This window comes from Rhipicephalus microplus, chromosome X, assembly GCF_043290135.1.
Source record: "Rhipicephalus microplus isolate Deutch F79 chromosome X, USDA_Rmic, whole genome shotgun sequence".
In the NCBI taxonomy this organism is placed as follows: Eukaryota; Metazoa; Arthropoda; class Arachnida; order Ixodida; family Ixodidae; genus Rhipicephalus; species Rhipicephalus microplus.
This window is the reverse complement of record NC_134710.1, coordinates 253,819,280-253,845,972: the sequence shown is the minus strand read 5'-3', so window position 1 is coordinate 253,845,972 and position 26,693 is coordinate 253,819,280. Positions and strand designations below refer to the sequence as shown.

The window sequence follows — 26,693 nt, the reverse complement described above, 5'->3', positions numbered from 1 at the left end:
GTGTACTCGTATAAACGTTGCTAGTAGCGGTGTTGAACACGCTTTCGTAAGCAGTGGATTGGAAAGGAGAGCGCTGGGCATCAGACTTCGTACAGCTGACATGTTTATTTATTTCATAATTTACGCTGTGCTAGGGACGAAGTCAAAAGGAACACATAGTGCACAAGATGAGCGCTGTCTTGCAGCTGGTAGATTTATTAGAAAAAAATGGCAGATCCTACGGACCTCGGTAGTAGATGTTGTGTGAAGCATGTGAAGAGAACGTATGTGTTGTAATTTCTTTATTCAGTGGAACTTAACAAAATCACGGTAAAGATGTGTACAAATGTTGTAGGTACACACATATGTTATAGAGTCACATGTTTACTGCTGCGTAACGATGCCAATAGCAATGAAGGTATTAGCAATGCCACAAGCAGCAGACTGATATGTAGCGCTTGTGCCAGCTAGGGTGGTGGTGTTGCACTCTGCTAGATAAATGGGTTTCAGTGGATTGCGCTTCACTACAGTCACCGTTAACCCGACGTGATGGCTGTATGATAGGAGTATGCTTGTGCTGTTTATGAGATCGGATAGCCCCAGCGCTGCAGCCAGAATTGACGTCTAACAAACATTACGTTCTATTTGAAAAGCAGTTCCGAAACCTTGTGTGGCCACAAAACCAAAATAGAAACTGAACCTCTGCACAACAAAGAAAAAATTCGGCAGCGCTCAAGTTCCTGGGAATGAACGTTATGCGAAACATGTGGAGGAAAGGTGACCGTGTTGCAATTTTTTTATTGAGTGACAGGTCATAAAATGACGCTAAATATATGTACAAATTTTGCACGCACAGAATTATGTTGAAGAGTTGCAGATGTTTATAGAACCAGTTGTTTGTACTTGCGCCACGGTGCCAACTGGAACATGCGTATTAGCCACACCAGAAGCTAATATGAAGCGCTGATGCTCGCGAGGATGCCGGCCCTGGACACTGCTATATAAATAAACTTCAGCGCATGGCAACTAACCACAATAGACGTTAACCTAGATAGATGTTTGGGGTTTAACGTCCAAAAACCACTATATGATTATGAGAGACGCCGTAGTGGTGGGCTCCGGAAATTTCGACCACCTGGGGTTCTTTAACGAGCACCCAAATCTGAGCACGCGGGCCTACAACATTTCCGCCTCCATATAGATATAGACGTTAACCTGACGTGACGGGTGTATCAAAGGAGTACATATATAATGTTTACGAAATTGGTAGGCAGCACTGCAACCACTATTGACGTTTCACGAATATTAGCGTCTATGGTAAAAGTAGTTTTGAGACCTGGCGTAGCTTTTTGGTAAAATGATTGATTGCCTCGCAGAATGCTTCGGTTTAACCTGGGGTTCTTTAACGAGCACCCAAATCTGAGCACGCGGGCCTACAACATTTCCGCCTCCATATAGATATAGACGTTAACCTGACGTGACGGGTGTATCAAAGGAGTACATATATAATGTTTACGAAATTGGTAAGCAGCACTGCAACCACTATTGACGTTTCACGAATATTAGCGTCTATGGTAAAAGTAGTTTTGAGACCTGGCGTAGCTTTTTGGTAAAATGATTGATTGCCTCGCAGAATGCTTCGGTTTAATTTCAGCTTGGACCCTGACATTTATTCTTTGCATTCGTAGGGTCGACGCTACAGATGTCGGGTATTTCTCAACACTCGCGCGTTAACATTGTCCATGTGTGTTCTCGTCGTTCGTGGGTAGATACTAAGTGTCAATCACCTGTGACACATACCCGCATACCAACGGCACATACCCGGCCATGGGTATATGCCTCTGTCTGGCGTCAAGTGTTGGACGACCTACAAGACAATGGTCAAGACATTGCTCATGTCTTGAACAGCGCGCCCCACCGCGGTGGTCTAGTGGCTAAGGTACTCGGCTGCTGACCCGCAGGTCGCGGGTTCGATTCCCGGCTGTGGCGGCTGCATTTCTGATGGAGGCGGAAATGTTGTAGGCCCATGTACTCAGATTTGGGTGCACGTTAAAGAACCCCAGGTGGTCAAAATTTCCGGAGTCCTCCACAACGGCGTCTCTCATAATCAAATGGTGGTTTTGGGACGTTAAACCCCACAAATCAATGAAATCATGTCTTGACCAGTGCGTAATATTCGTCAAACCATCGTACCCTCCCATGCTAATTTTGGTTCACGCCAATTTAAGGGGGTGACCACGAGAGCACCCAAACGTAAGTGGATAGATAGATAGATAGATAGTGATTGATTTTGTGAGGTTTAACGTCCCAAAACCAACATATGACTATGAGAGACGCCGTAGTGAAGGGCTCTGGAAATTTCGACCACCTAGGGTTCTTGACCATTCAGCCGAATCTGAGCACACGGGCCTACAGCACTTTTGCCTCCATCGAAAATGCAGCCGCCGCAGCCGGGACTCAATCCGGCGACCTGCGGGTCAGCAGCCGAGTTTCTTAGCCACTATACGATCGTGGTGCAGTAGGTAGGTAGGTAGGTAGGTTGGTCAAACCACTCTCTCCTGTTTTATTAGATGAGCCAATCTCAGTGCCCTCGGTAGACTTGACTTTCCATGCGAGCACTTCATAAATTAGGTTCTGGTTGCTCGTCGTCCGGTGGATGAGGGATTCATGCTTGACCATGAATCCGTTGTTTGCAGAACGTTTACTAGAGAAGCGTCTTCCATTGATCATGTCTCCTGTAATCGGAACATAAAGTTGGGGATCGCTGTCACATCAGCGCACGAGTTTAAAGCGCCCGTACTGTGTTTCTGGTTCTGGTGATTGTCTGGTTGTACACTGTAACGTTCCCCAAACCTATATGAACCATCTCGCCAAATTTCAAGTTTTGTTAAATATTCTATAGAAGAATTCACCCAGGCAATTTTTTGCACGAAAGCGTGTGTGCGTGATGATGTTTGATAAAATTTGATTACACTTGAAGAGTTGAAAATAAACCGAATGCCTAAGGAAAGCGGCTTACGTAAGTAGTACCAGTTTCAAAAATACCGAGCCGAGTTATTATTATAACCTGTGGAAAAGTGCATTATTGAAGGACAGATCCAAACATAAAGACGCATTGACTGTTTATTCAACTCTAGAATGCAGCATCGGGTAATCATTCTGACGATCTATTCGTTTGAGGTAGTGGAGCCTTAATCCTCTAACAAGCTTGCAGCTTGGTTTCGCAGCCACCGATGGTGACGCATTTCTTCTGTGACGCTGCGAGGGTGCTAACGCTTATCGGAGATGTAGTGTAGCCTGCAAGTGTGTCACGCTGGTTTAGATAATGATGATGTGGAGGCGGCGCGGATGTATGCGCAGTGTGCGTCACCAGAAACATAATATGGTGTTTAAATCTTTGTTTAGCGTAGTGTCATATTATTATACTTAACTAGCGACATTTATTTACCCCAAAGTGCATTTGTATTGCGTCGGGATGCATTGCCTGTAATTACCTAAGCCGCAGCATTGAATTATTCTTTCTCGATATATATTTTTTTCAGCCGAAAACAAAACATTCAGTTTCCTCAAAAACATTTACGTTTTCCGCCTAAAAACGAAATTTTTGTATGAGTGACAGCATCTGCGCAATTTAGTTTGTTTTTTCTGTTCTGATATTTGAAATTCAGTAAGTAGACCTTACCGCCCAGCATGTAGACCTAATGCCCGACAGCAATGTATTCTGACTGCGAAATTTACCTCCACTTCACCGCCGTCGTTATGGATCGGTGGCATGTGAGATTCGCATTCTCAGCTTGAAGAGCAGAAGCGCAGTGCCACGTACTTCTCGAGGGCGCTTCAGAGGCACTCACATTTACCAAAGGCAACGTGCATGCATTCATAGTAAAAGGTGCGTTGCCCTATCGAAACCCCTCATTTGTGATGCAGTTGTGAGAATGGACCCAGAAGCCAAACCTAAATATGAACTTTTGCATTGAGCAAACTTGAGCCCCGAAAAAAAAAAACACACTAGTGAACGCGAGGGGTGTCACTGACTGGCGACGCCACTCGTCCCTGGTTTGGTCATCGTTAAATTCAGCACAATTGCTTGAAGGCGTGTACGATCCAAAGCGTACCTTTAGTCTTCGTAACATGCACGTAGTTTGATTGCAACAAAAGCGCTTGTCGTTGTTACGTAAGTTAAGGCATGGCCTATTGCACCGAGTGACAACACGTGCAGCTGTTTTAACCAGTGAAGCCGCGTCACAACGAAACACAGTTCTTCACGGAATATCGTCGAATTCCCTACCGCCGCCCCGCCGCGGTAGTCTAGTGGCTAAGGTACTCGGCTGCTGACCCGCAGGGCGTGGGTTCGAATTCCGGCTGCGGCGGCTGCATTTCCGATGGAGGCGGAAATGATGTAGGCCCGTGTGCTCAAATTTGGGTGCACGTTAAAGAACCCCAGGTGGTCTAAATTTCCGGAGCCTTCCACTACAGCGTCTCTCATAATCATGTAGTAGTTTTGGAACGTTAAACTCCACATATCAATCATCATCAATTCCCTACCGCCATTTCCCCTCACCAGACACTGCGTCGTCATCTTCTGGGCTCGTAGAACCGCTACATAACAGGAAAGCAATCGCTAGAACTGGCAGATGTGATAAAATACGAGACAGCAAGCCGATGATTTTTTTCCTATGTATAAAAAAAGCGCTGTAGGGTCGTAACTCCGACATCAGAGCTTTTTCGGGTGAAGCAGGCAGTCATGAACATAGAGAGCGTGAAGAGTGAAGCTGTCGACCATGATATGCGCATGACCTGCTCCTTCAGATGAGGTTACTGAGAAACGATGAAAAGAAAACAAATACCTTAAGAAGAAAAAGGTTTCAAAACGCATTCGTAAGAAGGACTTTTGACGCTGCTCTATTATAGTGGCAGCGCACAAAGAAATACGAAACACGTTGAATCCCTGTCACATTTCCGTAATCACTTCGTTCATGTTCTTTGGCCAGGTGAGCGTTAACGCGAAAGCGTACAGGCGTTCCTAACGTGTCGATTTTGCCGACAGGGCAATACGAGGCAGCGGAGCGGACGGAGATGTGTGGCAACCGGCGTCCGACCCCTTCGCTGGCACCGATGGTGGGACTGACAAACTCCCTAATGTGCTTGCGGCGAGAAAAACTGCCCCCTTTACGCAAGCACACGCTGCGACCAAAACGGCTCATTTCCACGGAAACTCCCCTGGATCCGCAAGAAAAAACGCGTTGATTCTTGAAATGCATCGAAGACGTGAGATGGCCAGAGCGGATAACATCGACCTTCATTGCTCTTTCTCATTTTTTTTTGGTGACTGGGCGTTTTGGCAATGTGATACCACCTTACTACGGCAGCATTTCTGTTAATAGCTACGCAGTTTTTTTTTACGCAGCTGCTGATGCCGTCGATTCACGCCGCCTCTGTGTGTTGCTGAGGTGTGGTAAAAGAATGTGCGAGCTGGTAAAGTGCCTAGCTTTGTACACACGTATCACTGAGGCCGCGCACTTTGCATGTTAACCGAGCAGTATTCCGATAGCCAGCTTGCTCACCTTATACTGAGCCAGGTCGGTGGTGGCTGTCAAGCGATGGCAGTTATTTATTGCGAAATAAATTACGGCCTTTTTTTGCGGGTACGGACGCACTAGGTGCTCTCACAGCTCCGCCGGTGAAAGCGTTCGGCGAGCGAAGGGGCCAAGCCATCCGTTAGCAATTGCCCTGAATAAATGACTGTCATCGAGACCGCTGCCGCCTTCCAAACTTTGTTTGTCGCCAATACTCTCTCTTTTTTTGCTTCTTGTGACAGAGTCAATGCAATGCAATGTGGGATAGTGCAAAGAGCACTGATGTCACTTTTGATGCGAATGAAGAAAGTGACCGTTGGCTCGAAACCACACTTCGATTGTTTGTTAATCTTCTTTGAGGAGTCTTTGAGCAGCTAGTTGTAATTGTCTACAGTGGTCTTATCCTGCATGACGTCCACTAGTCCTTTGAGAACACACAAGATTCATCCTTTTGGCGTCTTAATTACAATACTACTGTTCTTCTTAACGCAAATATCATGTTAAAAACAGTGGACATTGCGAACGCCAAAGGAATTGAGAAGAACGAGGAATAGCGCGTGGGACGTAAAATGATCTTGGATGTGCGCCGCAATTAACGCCAGCGTTGAGACGCTCTGCTCTTCATCTCCAGGCGTATTTGTATTTTAAAACGGTTATGTATGATATAAGTATTCGGATTTTACATGGTACTTATCAGAGAAGTCATGTTTTCTCCGCTTATCGAGCAGTCGCTGCCGCTTCTGACTGAACTCGCTCCGTCGTCCGCAACTGCCATCAGCCGCTCCGTTCCTTTCAGAACCAGCAGATAAAGGGCGGCCCTCTACATAGCCTCTGCGGTATACCGAAAGCGGAAACCCACGTGTAACAATAACGGGACGGGCGCTGTTTGTATGTATATTTTAACCGGGCCCAGCAACCCTTTTCGATGTAATCGTTGAATGGCTTCAGAGATTTTCGGCTCAAGAATGAACTGCCGCAAAAATGTTTTGAATCCTTCAAGTACGCGTAGAGTTAGAGGAATTGGGAGCACGCCTCGAGCGCTTTCTTTCTCCTTTTGTACCAGCGAGAGCACTGAAAGCTACGCAGAGATGAGGATGTCCAGAGGGTATGGAGGGTGTCTCTTCGTCGGGGTGCGTGATGACCTTGAGCGTTCTTTTTTCTTCTTAAAACATGAGGCCTAGCAAGTGCGTGAGCATGTGGCGGCATCTCGTGACAGCTGCAGTACCTATGCAGCTCACGATGCTCAAATCAGCCAATGTCCGTAGACTTTGGGTAGATGGCATAATTTTTCAAGTGATCAGGGAAGGATATCCGGCTCACCTTATCATTTAGGGGTAAATTTCTGGCCGCGTGCGGCGCTATAACGTTTGGCTCGTGGGTGCTTTGAAGCCTCGACAACCGATCGGCAGTGACTACGCTGAAGACACGTTGCAGGTTTTCCTTAACTCTACCACGCAGGCACTTGTTGCTAAATTTGTTCTATGTACAACTACTCAGTTGATTGATTGATATGTTAAGTTTAACGTGCCAAAATTACCATATAATCATGAGAGACGCCGTAGTGAAGGGCTCCAGAAATTTATACCTCCTGGGGTTCTTTTACGTTCTTTAATGGGCAAGTTTCTCCGCGTTGCAAACCCGGACAGATGCGTTGCGTTCGTTACGTCAGAAAGTGTGTGGTCTTCATCGGTCGTGAGGACGAGGGGAAGCGATAAGCCAATGAATGCTTGCTGCAATCTCGTAAGCGTTCCTAATACTGACCGAGGCGTTCCATTTATCAAGTAAAAAAGTGGGTGGTCGGCGTCGATCGCAAGAACGAGGAGAAGTGAACAGCCAATGTGGGAAATGGAGGCCTCTGTCACAATGTTGTCGTCGTCTTGGGGACCGCATAGCAAGTTGAGATGTGTTTCTAACAAGTTGAGGAATGTTCACCTAACATTGTTTTAACTACTAAAATGTGTTCACACTAATTTTCATACGTTGAAAATGGAATGCGGTGCAATCAAAACATATTTTTTCCGTAATAGTTCTGAAATGACGCTAGGCGACGCCGCCATTTAGCGGCACGTTAAATGCTCGTTCACACCAAAGGCAGGGTGTCCAAAGTGGTGAGGCGGCAACGCGGAAAATGGGAAAAAACTCCTGTTCAGGTGGCAAAAGCGGGAAAAAAACTAGGCGGCAGGGGGACCGCTTTCGGAGCAATTTTTCGACGCCTGCCGAGGGTCGCCGCTTTGCCACAGCCAATCAGAACGCCATGCAGCCGAGGCGCGGTAGTAGCGCTAGTGTACATATAGAAGAAGCACTGACATGTCATAGCGACACGTGCACAAAAGCGCGAGATACCCGCCTACTTTGAACAGGCGCACGCACTGGCCGCCTCTGCCGCTTCGAAAAGCTCGCTTGCCCGTTTTGCCGCGCTGCCTTCGGTGAGTAGTGGCACTAGGTAATACCCCATGCTAGAGTGCCTCTTTAAAGCCCCTAAAACCAACATTACTAGGTTATTCTCTAGTTTGCAAAGTCCGCTGAGACGAGGCGGCGAAACGCGGTCTCTTTCGTTCCCTGCTCCCTAGGTGGCACTTCCGATGCCATTTGACCGGTCGCTGCGACGTAATTGATTTTATGCACAGTGGTAAACGGAGTTATTGCGGTTAATTTGGTGTTGCGGGAGTTATTATCCGTGATAGTGCACTAAGGTTATTACGAGTGGGCAATTGAAGCCCCAGTTGTGAGGCTAATTTGGTGCCACATGGTGGAGATGCGAGTGCGATGCCTGAATCTTGCGGGCATTGTGTTAATTTAGCCGTATTGCGTTTTTGTTCTTTAAAAGTCCACCGTATATATTTAAAACCCCTTGCAGTGGGCTTAAGGGTAAATGCTGGAGGACTATTCACTTGAACTCAGGTGGATCTTAGAGAAACCACAGGCGGCCAAAATTTTCAAAGCTCTTCAACCCGACTTGACTCGTAATCGTATAACTTTAGTTATTGTTATATGATGAGGCACACATCACATTCATCTGATGCCACCGGAGATGTTGGAAGTGCATAGCCAAAAACAACCTGTTCGTTCTAGGTGCTTGAAATTTTCGATATGAACGTTTTTTTTTTCAAGGAAAGAAAGCACTTGAATTCAGCAAATGCGTGTCCTTATAAAGCTATGAAATGCAAAATACAATGAGTTCAGTAAGGTCTTACTGAACAAAATGTATTGAACGCTACAACAAACTGGAAGGCGTCTCTCATAATCATAGCGTGGTTTTGGAACGTTAAACCCCACATATCAATCAACAAACTGGAAGTCACTTTTGTTCAAGGGCAAGAGCCAGAGTTCCAGGAGGCGTGCCTTTTTTTTTGCTACAGCCACCTTTTCCTTGCTTTCTAAATGGTGGTTGAAATCACTCGTGAAGAAATGCATTCTTGTCACAATAACAAAGTTCAATTTTCGGCAAGTGAATGATGATACATGGACTGAACGGCCCAACAAAACAATGCTGCACTTTTCAAGTTCTTTTCAAGTTCGCAGATTTCGTTGAGTCGTAGCTGCTTCGGTAACCAGTGACAAAGCATCGAGACATGTTTTATAACATCGAAAAAATGTCACATGACGCATGAGAGCTATGCAGCTAACACCCGGCACGATAACGCAACAGAGCTGACAGCAAGTGGGACACAACGTCAATTGTCACCATGATATCGCAGTAAGCAGCAGCAGGAGCACAAACTGCGTGAGCGTCGTCGATCTCACTGAGACTCACAATGATAGCGATTGCCACGGAACACACTTGCACTATACTTGCACGCTACAAAGAAGCACCTGCTGTTTTGCTTCGCCGGCGTGGTCGGTGCCGTGCGCATAACCGTGACCCTCGTCAGATTGGTCAAAAAGCTACGAGCGTGCCCCCTCGTGGTGGTGCACGGAAAGGTGACACCTGTGGCGGCGCAATTTGCAAACTGAAAGAAAAATCTAGTAACGTTGCCTAAAACATAATAAAGTAGCGACGTACGTAGTTATTCACCCGCCTCCTTTCTTTCCCCCCTCCTCCAACCTGTCCGAGACCGGCGCCGCGTCGGTATTGGCCAGATGCCTTCACGTGGGATCGCTTACAGTGTTAGTTTGTTCACAATCGCCCACGACTGCCATCTTTGCTCTGGAGGCACGAACTTCTTGGGGCGCAGCACATTTGTTTTGAAGGATACGAACTTGTCTTTTTCTGCGTGCTGGGCTGTGAAATACTTTTCACCCAAGAATGACGTCGCTGTTCGTTGTCCAGAGTGTTTGTTGCGCCTTCTGGTACAAGTTGCAGTTAATTGTGCAGGACGTCGCGATCTCTCACTAAGGTTTCATTAACTCTTCTGTAGGGGTTGTTTTTTTTTTTTTGCCCACAATACACCCTTACGTGTTCTGCTTGTCATTATGTGCCGACTGATTTGAATTTGCGGTACTGCTTTGTGCGCTTAGAATGTAAGCGGAAATACGCCCGAAATTGCGATTACGGAACATCAGAGAACTTGCGTTGCTGTTCTGAATAAACAAAACTGGAGTGCAACAACGAAAATCAAGATTGGTACTCTCCGTTGGGTTTTGTCGCGTGCTAGTATACTTCAGAGAAAATTGCTCTTTGTGGCTCTTTTGCGTTGACCGATTAGCCGGGGGACTAGCGATGCACGGGCATGCAGCTATGCAAAGCGTACATGCCTTCGAGACATTCACTTCGTGCATCGTTTAGGAGCCTCACACATACGTGTCGTTTCGCGTGACAGTTTATTTGCTATTTAGTGTGAAGGTTTGTATCCGCGAGTGGCGCTCTCGCGAACTAAACGCGTATGATGGCACACTAGTTCATTCATACGCTGGCTCATTCATTAGGCGATATAGTTCGTATGTGAGATACGTTCACAAGGCACACTTCTGGAATATTATTAGTGCGTCTAATCACTTCACGAAACATCCATAGCTGTTCGAATGTAACAACTTCGCTAAAATAGGCCATCGGTGACATCGCCGTGCCTCGTTGACGCGAGTTGTAGCTTTCATTGGATGACAGTCACTGTGAATGCTCTTTGCACATATTGTGTACCCTTCACACGGTGAAGCTTGCACCACCAATGCGCTGAGTAAAAAGACAGCCGCACTGTCCCTTCAGGCGCAATCGTGCCAGCTAACAGAAAGATTAGCCATAGCAGCCGCACATGAACGTTTCAGCAATGTTATTTACAATGTAAAGCTTATTCGGAGACGCAACAAACGATGGGCCAAGTAAAAACGGGTAATCACACTAACGAACACATTTTTACGTTTAAGAACATACTAAAGGGTGACGCTCACAAAGATGACACCCGGTCACTGCGATGCCGAGTGACTCGATCAAGGCCTGATCACAAGTACTATCAGCGTCAAGAAATCCAAATAGCGACAAGCATTCGCGATTGTATAGCGTGCACCGTCCAGTTATCACCATTAACCGACACGCGCGTGGCGTTCGGCTGCTCTGCGCATACACGCCTGCCTATCCATGGTGATATGTGGACGTCGCGCGCTGTACCATCGCTAAGACTTCCCGCTGTTCAGGTTTCATTTGACGCTGATAGTATGCGTTGCACTTGGCACTATATAGAGCTCATATGGGCTAATACTACACTCGCTAAGATAATTTGAAGACGAGTTAGACGACTGGCGCGAATGCTCTTAGCGCGCTGCCCGCCGAGCAAGAGCTCTCTTCGCGAAAGGGCGTCTGCTACGCAGGAGCAATGCAGGTGGCGCCATGTTCGTAATGCCAGTGCGAAAGAGAGGAGACTGACCGTCGTATTCAAGAACGTCCCTTCACTCCACGCTTCACCTTGACATGAAAAAGCCGATGGAAGCTCCATCTCTTCGCAGATGAAGCCACTGCATATTTTCTATAATCTGTAGCGTTTCTTGGAAAGCGCTGCGTTAATTTTAGTCGAGCAGCGGTGCAGTGCTCAACTAAGCCAAGTGAAGGGTGAAATTCGAGTCGAGGAGCGTTTGTGAATACGGGGGTGAGGAGAAACGTGAGCGGAGGAGGAGAGTGTCACTACTTCACGAAGTCCTAGTTTTACTCTATGCCACTTTCGGTGAGTGGTGGCGCTAGGTTATACATTCTTTCAAGCAATTACTCTACTCAAGTCTCCACGCCCCGCCGCGGTGGTCTAGTGGCTACGTACTCGGCTGCTGACCCGCAGGTCACGGGTTCAAATCCCAGCTGCGGCGGCTGCATTTCCGATGGAGGCGGAAATGTTGTAGGCCCGTGTGCTCAGATTTGGGTCACGTTAAAGAACCCCAGGTGGTCGAAATTTCTGGAGCCCTCCACTACGGCGTCTCTCATATCATATGGTGGTTTTGGGACGTTAAACCCTACATATCAATCATTACTCAAGTCTCCACCACTATTTAAGGTGAAATGGCGTGACTTTTGAAGCTGTTGGCTCAGTCGAGCGAATCATGGTGGAGGGCACATCAACAGGTAGCGTCTCCTCTGCGTTCCCGAGGCTCAGCGCGCGATGGTGCTCGCCTTCATGGAGGAGCATCCCTAGCTCACTGCGAAAGTGATCGAGCTGGGTCACGGCCTTCACCGTCGCCAACCGGCTTCGGCTGTGGCAGGACCTAAGTGACTCACTCAAAAGCATGAAGGGCCTGCCCTGAAAAAAAAAAATCGCAGCATATCCACACAGTGAATGATGATGAGTGGGGCAAAGCTTGAAAGGGTTTCATCGGTAAACCGTGAAATTCCCTGTCTATCCGTCCATCCTTCCATCCGTCCGTCTGTCTGTCTGCCTGTCTGTCTGTCGATATGTCTGTCTTTCCGACCATCCGTTTTTCTGTCTGCCTGTCTGTCTGTCCATCTGTCTGCTGTGTGTCTGTCTGTTCTTCTATCCGTCCGTCCTTCTGTCTGCCTGTTTATCTTTTTGTCTGTCTGGCTGGCTGGCTGTCCGTCTATTCGTCTGTCTGTCTGTCCATCCCTCCGTTTCTTCGTCTGTATGTATGTCTATCTAACTCTGTGGGTCTACCTGCCTGCCTTCCTGTCTGTTTGTCTGTCTGTTCGTCTGTCTACGACAACGGACAGACAGGGTGGCTACGACAACGGAGGGAGGATTCAGTCACAGCGTTAGGCCGCGTTCACACTGAGCATTCCGGCCGCCGAAAGTGCTCCGAATCCGGTTCGGCGGTGGCGAGTTCTGCCGAAAGGGCCCTCTTCGCGCCGATCACTCTCGGACCGATTTTTGCGGCGTCTGCCGCCGAATCGGTCACCACGGACCAATAGGAGCGCTAGTCGAGGAATTTAGAAAAATGGCGGCCAAGCCCTACTCACTTGTTATGCCGCAGTGCACGTAACTGAATGTTGAAACCAACGGGAGTTTAACCTACTCTGTGCCTACTTCGCCTCCGTATTTCGTGAAAGAGGTGACCGAGCTTGCTGTTGGCGTGACGGAGCTTGTTGCGGTCTTGCAGAGCAAAACAAACCCACCAACGCCGCTGGCGTCGGTGGTTTTTCTGCTCTTCGTGCATTACAAGACAGCCACTTGCCAGCAAAGTAAGCAGTACTGTCTTTTCTTGCTTCTTGCGTACGAAAATCGTCGAAGTATACACCACCGGATAGCGTAGTATCGTTAGCAAGCCGCGACAACAACCGGGTGACAGCGCATCCATCCCGCGTTCGCCCCGTAGTAGATGGCCTATTAGGCGGCGCGGGGCGCGTCCAGTGCGAACGACGCTGCGTTTCGGCGGCAGGGGAATTTCGGTTGCTGTAGAAAGCGGATGTTTCAGTGTGAACTAGGCATAAGCGCGTGAGGCCCGCTGCGACGTCATGTTCTCAAATTAGCCGGATACTAAAAAGGTGCGAATTGCTTCCATTTCAATCCAATCCATGCCGCCTCACACCCATTTCAATCCATTCATTTCGTTTAGGACGTTCTGTCCGACCGTTCCTTTGCCTCTGCCATTAGGTAAAAACAGATGCATGACAACTTGGCTCATGTGACATAGAACGTCATGGCATTTGTTAAGGCTCAAGTGGGCCAAGCAAGTGTGACTCGATGAAACGGAACGCCTTCGTCCGTATTAGGCTCACGTGACATAGAACGTCACGGTATTCCTGACTGCTCAAAAAGTCAACAAGGTGCGACTCGATGGAACGGAACACCTCCGTCTGGATTTGTAACGCGTATAATATTGCACTACTGACCACACGGACCCTACGGCCTTTTCGCCTGCATCGAAAATTTAGCCACCACAGCAGGGAATTGATTTAGTCAGCCAGGATTTGATTTAGTCAGCAGCCGAGTACCTTAGCTACTAGACCACCGCGGTGGGGCGCAACTACACAGTTGCGGACCAAACACTGCATGAATAAACTCAGTGCAAGAAATAGCAATAGAAAATAGTGTAATAGTAAAGAAACCGAATCTTGGATTCATGGCAACATATTAATTTGTTTGGTAGCTGTACAGGCTGACCTGAGTCAGCCTGTACAAACAACTAAAAAAAATGACCTGATGGTGAAGAAAAGAACGGAGAGAGCATGTGCCGGTTCATGGCGACGATCAGCGCTGCTTAGGATAGACACATTATGGCCAGGTTAACCAGCCTCCCTGTTTAGAACTGAAATGATCGTGGGCTTCTTATATATATATATATATATATATATATATATATATATATATATATATATATATATAGAGAGAGAGAGAGAGAGAGAGAGAGAGAGAGAGAGAGAGAGAGAGACGTTCGAGCACTCTCGTGGAGTTTTTGCTCTAAAGAGACGTTTACGATGAAAAGTCTCCGTCGTTCCTAGTACATATTCAACCGATGAGCGAAAGTACTTTAAAATGGGACGCAAACTAATGAGCGCCTGATTTCGCTGCAGGCTTTCATGAAGGCGGTTGTGTAGGGAGCGGGTGGGGAAAGCGTCTGCGGCACTAGGGGATGGAAACGACTGAACGAACGAGTGTGGTGCGCACGGTGCAGCGCAAGCCATCTGCCTGTATAGCGTGCACCTGTTGTTTTTATCGGCGTGCTTGCCCGGCTCAGGGAGCTTCCACGGTGACGGTGGGTTGCGGGCCTGAGAAGCTTTGCTCCTAAATACCAAGACAAAGTCAGTGGCACAATAAAATGGGTCAGTGACATTCATCATTCTGTTCTCCCTTGCAACTGAATAATGAATTCGTCCTTGAAAGAAGATAGTTCTGGTTTAGCCTAAATAAAATTAGTTTGGATAAGACTACCAGTCTCCGCAAACCATGTTAGCCTGATAAGCGTAGACAATGAAGAAAGATTTCCGGTGAGTACTCAGTGTTAGCAGTACAAATTTAGAAACAAACAAGAAAGAAAGAAAGAAAAAAGAAAGAAAGGAAGAAAGAAAGAAAGAAAGAAAATGGCATGAACCTGTGCTTTCGTGGTAAAATTTTAACTGTGGGCTTTCCGGAAACATTTTTGTAGAAGTGTTCTTGCATATAGATTGTAGAGTTTGTGCTTGATTCTACAGAAGTGCACTCAGCGCTCATGCTGTAGAACTCATTGTGTATTTTTGCTATTGAAAAATCAGGAGTAAAACTACTTTTGAACTAAACATGCCCAGAAGCAGAGTCGCCGTGCCTTTCGGGTGAATTAGTAAATAATGAAATCCAGTGAGCAAGGGAAACTCGGCAAATAATCAGTGTATAGTCTTGGTCAAAGCCGGCCATCTCAAGTGCTTCTTGCGAAGGTACTCGTCCTTAATTTTTTTTCTTCTCTCTATTATTTTATACATTACCTCCGAGAATAGGTGCGCCATCTGCTCAGAGGCGTGCAGAGAAGTCCAACTTATACGAGATTCGTCAGAAGCCCTGCAGCTCTTACAAACTCGAAATTGCCTTTTTAAAGAAGAAAAGAAATTGAATTTCGCTCTCTTTAAAGCCTTCCAATGGTCTGGTGGAAGCTGAACACTAACCACAGTAGTCGAGCAGCCGCTGAAAGGAACCCCAGCTCGTAAGCGGGACCAAAGCTGGTCTTCTTCTTCTTTTTTTTTTGCCGAGTTTGAAAGCTCTCCTTACCATTCATCCTCTGAACTTTCAAGGCCGGTCCGGCTTTTATCTCTTTCGGTGAGTGAACAAATGGTCCGAAAGTTGCCTGAATGTTCGGAGAATATGAATTCACGCTAGGGGGGAATGAGGAAAATTAGGTAGGTATGAAATAATAGTAATATTAATAAAGCTAAACGCAGAAAGAGTTAAAAAACGACGGGCCACAACCACAAACAAAATACAGCGGCAGCGAAACATTAAATTCGCAGTTCGCATGATTATGTGCTGCGAGGCATGCACAGGTGAAATGGGTGTTCGCCAAAGCGAAACTTGTCGCCTTCTTCCGGTCCTCACGTCGCTTTTCCGTCGTGCATTTCGATTTCGCGTACGCTAATCCGCTCCTTTCCAATTAAGAACAGAAAGAAAAAAAGGTCCACTTTGCTGCTTTCCGACCGTCACTCTTCCCCCGCCCCTCTTTTTTTTTCCTCTGTAAGATATGCCAGAAGTATTTAAAGAAACAGAAATAAAGAGGACTAAGCTCGAACTCTCAGTGTGTGTGCGCGCGCAGCGTGGGTCGATACTTGCCAAACAGCCGCCTCTTTGTACAAAAAGGGCTAGATTGCGGCTTCACCAATGGGGGTGCCCGCACTGGCCTCAGCTGTGGAAGGTCGCTCGCCGTTTGACGTCAGCGTGCAGCCTGGGTGAAACACAGAAAAAGGCCGGCGCCGAGGGGGATCCCCGCGGCGCATTTCGCGCGCCCTCGCTTATTTCTGCCTAGCGGAATATGAGAGCGAGCAGTGCGAAGGGAGATGAAAGGCGTCAGAAATCCCCCTGCACACGCTTTTTGCAGAAGTAACTGTTTACTCTTCATCAAGGACTGAAATATGCACTCATTTCTGTCTTATCCCCACTCGGCACGTTTGCCCAAAGCTTTTCGGTTGCCAAGGCTGTTGACGTCATTCGAATGCGAATTTCCCCAGACGGTAACCGTGGACTTGAAAGCTTTTTGAGAAAAAAAAAGTGCCTTGTTGAAATCAAATTAGCCCGTATTTCGTTTACGAAAAATCAGGGCAACATACCTGTTTATATAAAAGAAAAAGGGAGTAAATTGAGAAGGGTTGGCGAAAGTAATACTGCTGCTTCCGCGAATGACGCACTTCCCGATAAACATTCCGTTCATGAAAAAAAGTTTAAAGGCCTCATTATACCGTGCTGTGGTTTCTTTGTTTCTCATTGCTACCCTTCCAGTGTTCTAAATGCTCTGACAAAGCGTCCAAATGTACACGTACAAACGAAACAGCTTTGTTTTGACAAACTTTGTTACAAACGGCAATAAATATCTCTACACTTTTTGTGAATACCGTAAGCATCTGTGTGTGCTGATTGGACGATTGGTTGCGCCTTCAACGGGCATAGTATCAAACTAGCTACACTCCCCTTGGTTGCGCCGACAAGTTCTTTATTATTCATTTCATAGAAAATATTGCGCAAGAAGACTTGTTGCAATAGTTGATTCTCTGTGTATCTGTATTTGTGTCTTTGCACAACAATGTGAAGTTAAAGAATGATAAAAATCTCTGGGGTTTGACGTTCCGAAACCAAGATGTGATCATCAGAGACGGTGTAGTAGAGGGCTCCGCAAACTCCGACGATCTGGTGTTCTTTAGAGTGCACTGACATCACCCAATACACAGGTCTCTATACCATTTCGCCTCCATCGAAATGTGAACGCCGCTGCCGGGATCAAACACACGACCTTCGCGTCACAGTGGAGTACTTTAGGTGCTACACGAGCACGGCAAACTGTGACGTTCAAGAAAAAAAAACAGAAGAGTTTTGGAGCACAAATCAAGGGTATCGTATGCGGATATCAGTACGCAGTCCGGGCTAATGCACCCAAGACAAACGCAATGAATGACGTGAAGTTTCCATGAGTTACAGCAAAAGTATGTCTAGTTTGAGTGCGTCGTTCTTTCATTATCATCGCCATGAAGAAGCGGCACTTTCAAAATAACAAAAAAAACAAAGCTACATTGGCCATTCAGGTGGAACTCGCTCCGCAGCTCATAAAGTTGGTGACGGCGTTGACGTAACTGCGCTTCTAATAAAAATCTTTAGCTGGACTCTAAACAAAGTTTGACCATACATAACTAAAGGGGCTCATATCCCGGTGCGGGATCTGCGAGATTTTTGCCACACGATGTGGAATTTTATACTCCATAAAAGCAATGATCGTAAGTGCCTTATAAATATCCATTTGTGCTGTTGGTTGCCGAACATCATTTGTGGTAGTGGCGGTTCGCAATTTGCTAACCCCACCTAATATGCTGCACTAATATATTCTTCACTTCTTTCGTGTCTGTTTTGCTGACAGTTTCCTTGCCAAGAGCTTCGGGAAGTGATATATATATATTCAAGAAGCTTTTCTAGTTGGCCACACGTATACATAAAACGGAAGAAACACAACTTAGCAGTTGTCTTAATTTTATTTGTCCACGACGTCGGCTAGCAGAGGGTATACTAAGCGATACCTTAAAAAAATCTCTCTCTCTCTCTCTCTCTCTCTATATATATATATATATATATATATATATATATATATATATATATATATATATATATATCTGTCTTTGGTTGCCGTAGATAAATAGGAAAAAAGACCAATCTCTCGCTTGTAGCTCGCAAATCGAGCCACTTTAGGTTCGAAGGGCGCCAACGAATGCAAATGCGAAGGTATGGAACTGGCGTCCTTTCACTTCCCAAGCAGAACGATATATATATATATATATATATATAGTGAAGAATAAAGGAGCACACTTACGAAAATTTGATAATTGTTTACTCTACGTTTCGGCCGTGGCACGGCCTTCGTCAGGATTAACAGAAATACGAGTATGTGGCCGCTTTTATGGGCAGGCATGAACACGTCAGTACAAAACACGTGCGATCAGCATGTGAGTGTCACAAAAATTCTTTTAAACAGCTTTGACTACACTACAAACGATTAAAATCTAATACAATAGACAAGATTGTGGGCATGTAAAAGACATTTCTAACATTCACCATTGACGACGGGGATGACGCATGAAAAAAGTATAAATATGTGATAACCTTTAGGAAGTATATTATACGTCAGGGATGCTTCTTTAAATATTTCTCAAAATTTCGGACGTAAGGGCATCGTAGAAAGGCATGACACTTTTCCTACGCATTCGTTAATGCCGGATAACAGACTGTTGAACTTGTGAATCAAGAACGATTCTCGAATTTCGCGATCATGGTGGGATTTAAAGCCAGATTCTAATAGTGTTACCATAATCTTGTCAAACGAATGACCTGGTAGATGACAATGCTTGGACAATGGAAGATGTGGCAAAATGTTTACGTGTGTTTTGTGGTTGTTGAAACGGATGCGAAAAGATGTCTCGGTTTGACCGATGTATTGCATGTGGCAGATTGAGCATTCAAGCAAGTAAATGATGTTGCTGCTATCGCAGTTTAAGTCCCCTTTAATCCTAAGTGAAAAGTTAGATGCCGTGCTTTTAGCAACAGTTGCAGTGGTCATGTGCGCACAAATTTTACATCGGGTTTTTTTACAGGGGTGACAACCAACGGGAGCAATGAATCTAGTCTTGGAAGAAGTTACCATGTCGCGCAAGTTCCTTGATCTCCGATATACAACCCGCGGTGATTCAGTGAAGATGTCCTTAAGCCGATCGCTCTGTGTCAGTATGTTGCAATGCTTTCTGAGTATATACGACACGTTAGGAATAGATGAAGAATGCGTGAGAACGAGGTTGGTTCGGGAAGGTGGCGCTAATCGCTTGTCTTTACTGATGAGCTCTTTCCGATCGAGACATTTTGCTCGTTGGAGAGCGTCGTCAATTATTTGTGAAGGATATTGTTGTTCGGTTAATGCTTTACGGAGCTGGTCACAGTTGCGAGTGAAATCCCTGTTGTCCGAACAAATTCTTTTAAAACGGATAGCTTGGCTATAAGAGATACTTGTTTTGCAGTGTTTGACATGGCTACTTTTAAAATGAAGATATCTTTGTCGGTCAGTGGGCTTCCTGTATAGGTTTGTCGTTAGTTTACCATTGCTTAAAGCTACATTGACGTCAAGGAAGTTTATGGTGACTGGTGAATAAGAGTGGGAAAAGGAGATGGATGGTTCTACTTTGTTAAAGTCTGCAATAAAAGATTGTAATGCCACTTCACCATGGTGCCAAATTAAGAAAATGTCATCAATGAAGCGTTTGTAATAAAGTGGTTTAAGGTCACGAGTGGCGAGAAAGTTATTTTCTAGAATGCCCATGAAGATGTTTGCATAATTGGGACCTATTTTTGTGCCCATCGAGGTGCCGCTGGTTTGAACATAATGTTCACCGTTAAATTCAAAGTTGTTAAGCTCGAGTATCAGTGATAAAATAGGGCCCAAGGTGGAACCGTCGATGGGTTTGTCATTTACCAAGTCATTGTATGCTTGGAGTACAAAACGAATCCCGTCTGCATGGGGTATATTTGTGTACAGTGACACCACATCTAGTGTGACCAGAAGAGCCCCACTCGGAACACGCATATTTACAATGTCACGCAGAAAGTGATTAGTGTCCTTGACATATGAAGAAAAGTTAGAAGGAATTGAACTAATTAGGCTGTCTGCATATCGAGACAGGCTTTCCGTAATGGTTCCTATTCCTGAAATTATTGGCCGGCCTGGATTATTTTGTTTATGAATTTTAGGAAGCAGATAAAATCTACCAGCTACCGGACTCAGGGGGACTAAGGATTTAAGCACAGTTTCTGGAATTTTATTTTTTCTTACAAGCTTTTTTAAAGTTTCTTTTACTTTGGTCTTGAATTCCTCGGTTGGGAGTAGCTCAAATGTCTGTAAAATGTGAGGTCATTTAATTGCCTGTAGGCCTCACGAAGGTAATCAGCCTTATTCATTATTACGATTGCTCCCCCTTTATCGGCCGGTTTGATGACGATGTCGTCTCGAGAAGCCAGGGTCTGGATCGCTTGTTTTTCTTTGTCGCTTAGGTTGCGGTGAAACGGCGATTGCTTTTTGTATGCTTCGAGTACATCTCGCTGCACTGCTCGGATGTAAATATCGAGACATTTATCCCTTTGGGAAGGGGGAGTCCAGTGCTTAGTAGAAAAAATTGCTGTTTTGATAGATGGAGGCTGATTATGAAAGTATTCGCGTAAACGCATGCTTCTTTCAAAATTGTGTAAATCACTGATTAGTTGGAATTCATTGTATCCTCCAGTGGCAGGGCAAAAGTTCAAACCACGGGAAAGAACGCTCAATTCTTCAGCTGATAACGTGGCACTAGAAATATTTACTATATTTCCAGCTTCTGCGGAGGACGAATGCACTGAAGACGTTGCGACATCAACAGTGCTGACGCTTGTGCAAATGTTATCGCGTATCAATTTTTTATATTTTTTGTCGCTGAGCTCGCGAATTTTTTTTCTTGCCTGTAGTTATCAAGTGACGCTCTTTCATCGGCAGTGAAATTCCGCGTAGCAAAGAGTTGGTTCTCTTTGTTCCTTAGCTGTTTTCCGGATGACTCATAATGGTTAGTCACAATGCGCGTGAGTTCCAGAGACGCTTCTTTGAGCGTGTTGTCCCACCTGGAGAGATTATTGCTAGTCATTTCAGACGTAGCAGGTCTTAAGTTAAGGCTTAAACCCTTAGGTACTGTTGATGTAGCAATATACATCTTTAAAGTGGAAGCATGGAGGTCACAGCGAATACGCTTTTCTATCACTTTTCTAAGCTTCAAAAAATGCACTGAGGCATCCCCAAAGGGAGTCTTACCCCGGCTAGGTGGTAGTCATTCGGTTGCTTGGGTAGGATCAGGCCGCTTGCTTCTGAATTGGTACCTTGACTGGGACGACGTGGCCCCGCTGGGAGGTGGAGAAGCGGCCGGTGTTGCCTTGCTGCTCACTGGATTGTTCGTAACCCTGTAAAAAGACACTGCTTTGTCTGTCATCGTCGTGGTAATTGTCCTTGCCGGTGTCTTGTTTCTCGTTGTCAGGCTGGTCGTTGCGTTGGTTGAAGGTACACAGCTTGGCGATGTCTTTTTTCTTAGTGTCAGCTTATTCACTGCATCACTCGCCGTGGCCTTGTTCTCAGAAGCCCTGCTGGTCGATGGCCGCCTTGTCGTTGGCTTGCTTGTCGCTGCCCTGCTTCCATGTATGTTGTTTGCTGTTGTCGTCGCACTTGATCGCCCTGTCGCTGAGCGAATTTTTATCGCTTTGATACCACTTGGTGGCATTCTAGCAGAGGGTGCAGTCACTTTCTCAGATGACGGAAGATTGTCGTGAGAACGAGCTTTCGTGGCACGAGGCACATTACAAATAGTTCCGCTGCTTGTGTAGTCTTCCCAAGCAGCCGATGACGCATCACGTGGATTTTTGAAGCACAACTGTCGAAAGTGACAGGCAAGTAGCGCAAAGCCCTCGAAACTTGGGTGGAGACCATCACTTGCGAGCACGCGAGATGACGGGAGCCATTCAAATCCATGATCGACGTGAAATACCAGCTTTGAACGTTGGCCAAAGTTCCGAAGGAGCTGGTTGAAAAATCTTGCAGACTTGTTGCAACGTTGCACAAAGGCTTCGTTTCTGCTACCTTGACGGCGGTTGCAGGATCGTGGCAGGACCAGGCTTGCGTATATTCGACGTATAGCGGGGCGCCGTTTCATTACGATATCCAGCATCTCGCGGTACCTGGCAAAAGCCACGTTGCCGGAACACTTTGGGATGTCATTGCTGCCAACGTGAAGGATGAGCGTTTCCGTTAACGGAGGCACGAAGTCCAATAGTGAATTTACATCACTGATGGTAGCACCACTCTGAGAGATGAAGGCTGGTGTACCCGCATGAAGCGGATCAAAATGCTGGTATAAGTATTTTGTCTGTGAGTCACCCAAAATGGCTGTCGATGTGACACTCTTAGGATATTTGCAGTCAACAATTTTCGTAGTGGCTTTTCCGGGACCCATAGTGGTAAAATGATTCAAAAAAGAAATTCTGTGGGTCCGGTGCAAATATAGTGAAGAATAAAGGAGCACACTTACGAAAATTTGATAATTGTTTACTCTACGTTTCGGCCGTGGCACGGCCTTCGTCAGGATTAACAGAAATACGAGTATGTGGCCGCTTGTATGGGCAGGCATGAACACGTCAGTACAAAACACGTGCGATCAGCATGTGAGTGTCACAAAAATTCTTTTAAACAGCCGTGACTACACTACAAACGATTAAAATCTAATACAATAGACAAGATTGTGGGCATGTAAAAGACATTTCTAACATTCACCATTGACGACGGGGATGACGCATGAAAAAAGTATAAATATGTGATAACCTTTAGGAAGTATATTATACGTCAGGGATGCTTCTTTAAATATTTCTCAAAATTTCGGACGTAAGGGCATCGTAGAAAGGCATGACACTTTTCCTACGCATTCGTTAATGCCGGATAACAGACTGTTGAACTTGTGAATCAAGAACGATTCTCGAATTTCGCGATCATGGTGCGATTTAAAGCCAGATTCTAATAGTGTTACCATAATCTTGTCAAACGAATGACCTGGTAGATGACAATGCTTGGACAATGGAAGATGTGGCAAAATGTTTACGTGTGATTTGTGGTTGTTGAAACGGATGCGAAAAGATGTCTCGGTTTGACCGATGTATTGCATGTGGCAGATTGAGCATTCAAGCAAGTAAATGATGTTGCTGCTATCGCAGTTTAAGTCCCCTTTAATCCTAAGTGAAAAGTTAGATGCCGTGCTTTTAGCAACAGTTGCAGTGGTCATGTGCGCACAAATTTTACATCGGGTTTTTTTACAGGGGTGACAACCAACGGGAGCAATGAATCTAGTCTTGGAAGAAGTTACCATGTCGCGCAAGTTCCTTGATCTCCGATATACAACCCGCGGTGATTCAGTGAAGATGTCCTTAAGCCGATCGTTCTGTGTCAGTATGTTGTAATGCTTTCTGAGTATATACGACACGTTAGGAATAGATGAAGAATGCGTGAGAATGAGGTTGGTTCGGGAAGGTGGCGCTAATCGCTTGTCTTTACTGATGAGCTCTTTCCGATCGAGACATTTTGCTCGTTGGAGAGCGTCGTCAATTATTTGTGAAGGATATTGTTGTTCGGTTAATGCTTTACGGAGCTGGTCACAGTTGCGAGTGAAATCCCTGTTGTCCGAACAAATTCTTTTAAAACGGATAGCTTGGCTATAAGGGATACTTGTTTTGCAGTGTTTGACATGGCTACTTTTAAAATGAAGATATCTTTGTCGGTCAGTGGGCTTCCTGTATAGGTTTGTCGTTAGTTTACCATTGCTTAAAGCTACATTGACGTCAAGGAAGTTTATGGTGACTGGTGAATAAGAGTGGGAAAACTAGATGGATGGTTCTACTTTGTTAAAGTCTGCAATGAAAGATTGTAATGCCACTTCACCATGGTGCCAAATTAAGAAAATGTCATCAATGAAGCGTTTGTAATAAAGTGGTTTAAGGTCACGAGTGGCGAGAAAGTTATTTTCTAGAATGCCCATGAAGATGTTTGCATAATTGGGACCTATTTTTGTGCCCATCGAGGTGCCGCTGGTTTGAACATAATGTTCACCGTTAAATTCAAAGTTGTTAAGCTCGAGTATCAGTGATAAAATAGTGCCCAAGGTGGAACCGTCGATGGGTTTGTCATTTACCAAGTCATTGTATGCTTGGAGTACAGAACGAATCCCGTCCGCATGGGGTATATTTGTGTACAGTGACACCACATCTAGTGTGACCAGAAGAGCCCCACTCGGAACACGCATATTTACAATGTCACGCAGAAAGTGATTAGTGTCCTTGACATATGAAGAAAAGTTAGAAGGAATTGAACTAATTAGGCTGTCTGCATATCGAGACAGGCTTTCCGTAATGGTTCCTATTCCTGAAATTATTGGCCGGCCTGGATTATTTTGTTTATGAATTTTAGGAAGCAGATAAAATCTACCAGCTACCGGACTCAGGGGGACTAAGGATTTAAGCACAGTTTCTGGAATTTTATTTTTTCTTACAAGCTTTTTTAAAGTTTCTTTTACTTTGGTCTTGAATTCCTCGGTTGGGTCGTAGCTCAAATGTCTGTAAAATGTGAGGTCATTTAATTGCCTGTAGGCCTCACGAAGGTAATCCGCCTTATTCATTATTACGATTGCTCCCCCTTTATCGGCCGGTTTGATGACGATGTCGTCTCGAGAAGCCAGGGTCTGGATCGCTTGTTTTTCTTTGTCGCTTAGGTTGCGGTGAAACGGCGATTGCTTTTTGTATGCTTCGAGTACATCTCGCTGCACTGCTCGGATGTAAATATCGAGACATTTATCCCTTTGGGAAGGGGGAGTCCAGTGCTTAGTAGAAAAAATCGCTGTTTTGATAGATGGAGGCCGATTATGAAAGTATTCGCGTAAACGCATGCTTCTTTCAAAATTGTGTAAATCACTGATTAGTTGGAATTCATTGTATCCTCCAGTGGCAGGGCAAAAGTTCAAACCACCGGAAAGAACGCTCAATTCTTCAGCTGATAACGTGGCACTAGAAATATTTACTATATTTCCAGCTTCTGCGGAGGACAAATGCACTGAAGACGTTGCGTCATCAAGAGTGCTGACGCTTGTGCAAATGTTATCGCGTATCAATTTTTTATATTTTTTGTCGCTGAGCTCGCGAATTTTTTCTTGCCTGTAGTTATCAAGTGACGCTCTTTCATCGGCAGTGAAATTCCGCGTAGCAAAGAGTTGGTTCTCTTTGTTCCTTAGCTGTTTTCCGGATGACTCATAATGGCTCATTATATCTCATATATATATATATATATATATATATATATATATATATATATATATATATATATATATATATATATATATATATATATATGAGATATAACAGACAGTAATGCCAAGGAATGTACAGGGGAAGTTATTACAACCAATGGAATGCAAATAAGAAGAAAGAAAAGTGGATGAAAAAATAACCAGCCGTGAGCAGGAATCGAACCTACGACCTTCGAAGAACGCGTTCGATACTCTAACCACTGAGCTATCTCAGCGGCCTTGCATTGTGAACCCTTGCATTGTTTTTTTAAAAGCTTATTAAGAAACAAATTAATATTAAAAAACCAGGTGCTTATTGTACGCTAAAGGTTGCACGTGAAATCTCCCCTCCCCTGTTTTCACTTGTACAGGATCACAGCTGACTGCGTCAAGCAACGTATGGGTGTTAAACACATCAGTCGAAATCAGGAAGAAGAAACAAACATGCGCAGCGCATAGAGTGCGCAGGCGAGATGAGTGCTGGTTAATGAGAATAACAGACGGGATTTAGAGAGAAGGCAAATGTGCGAGTGGGAGACAGCAAGTTAGTTGGGCAGATGACATTAAGACGTTTACGGGTATAACGTGGCCACAACAAGCGCAGGACCGGGTTTATTTGCGGAACATGACAGGGGCCATGCAGCAGGCGCAGTCAGCCTGATGATGATTATTATTAATACGCTGGTCTCTGTTGCTTAGCAATTGAATGGAAGGAGCAGGTGCGAGGTAGGTGACAATCGGGCACACCACTGCAGTCCATTAACTCCTTGAGAAATGTCCGATACCCCCTTTGGTCATTTGTCTCCATAGCGATGGCAGCGATTTTGTGTCGCGAAAGAAACCAGCGAACGGCAGGGTGTAGGGGGAGCATGGGCGTGACTGGCGCATGACGTCTGAAGTCGACAAGAGAGGTAGCTGTTTAGCCAGCGATGGCCGCTGTACGTCGAGCACGCTCTATTATCTGAAGGATGTCGGGACACCCCTGAGGCCTGCCGTGGAAAAGCCGAAGGGACGAAAAAAGCCCAGCCAAAAGTGACATTCCCCCTGAAGGGAGCCGTCAAATGGATGCCGGGGCGTGCGCTCTAGTCTTTGTCAGTAAGCTTGTTACCTCGACATGGATAAAACACCCGCTACGAGCTAAAGAAAAAAAAAACTGCGCATCATGCATCGGCAAACCGACGCTTCACGCATTCCTGTGCCGTTGTGCGTTTTCAGCGTCCACGTGTCGTATACATTTT

General features: G+C 45.5%; 1 protein-coding gene across 1 annotated transcript in view; it reads left to right on the top strand.

Moving 5' to 3' along the window:
- The first annotated feature begins 7,872 nt into the window (after positions 1-7,872).
- The window catches only part of LOC119161591 (uncharacterized), a 146,090-nt gene continuing 127,269 nt past the window's right edge, over positions 7,873-26,693 (top strand). Inside the window, exon 1 of the mRNA XM_075878946.1 lies at positions 7,873-7,981. The gene's annotated coding sequence lies outside the window, so the exon portion shown is untranslated. The remainder of the gene's footprint in view (positions 7,982-26,693) is intronic.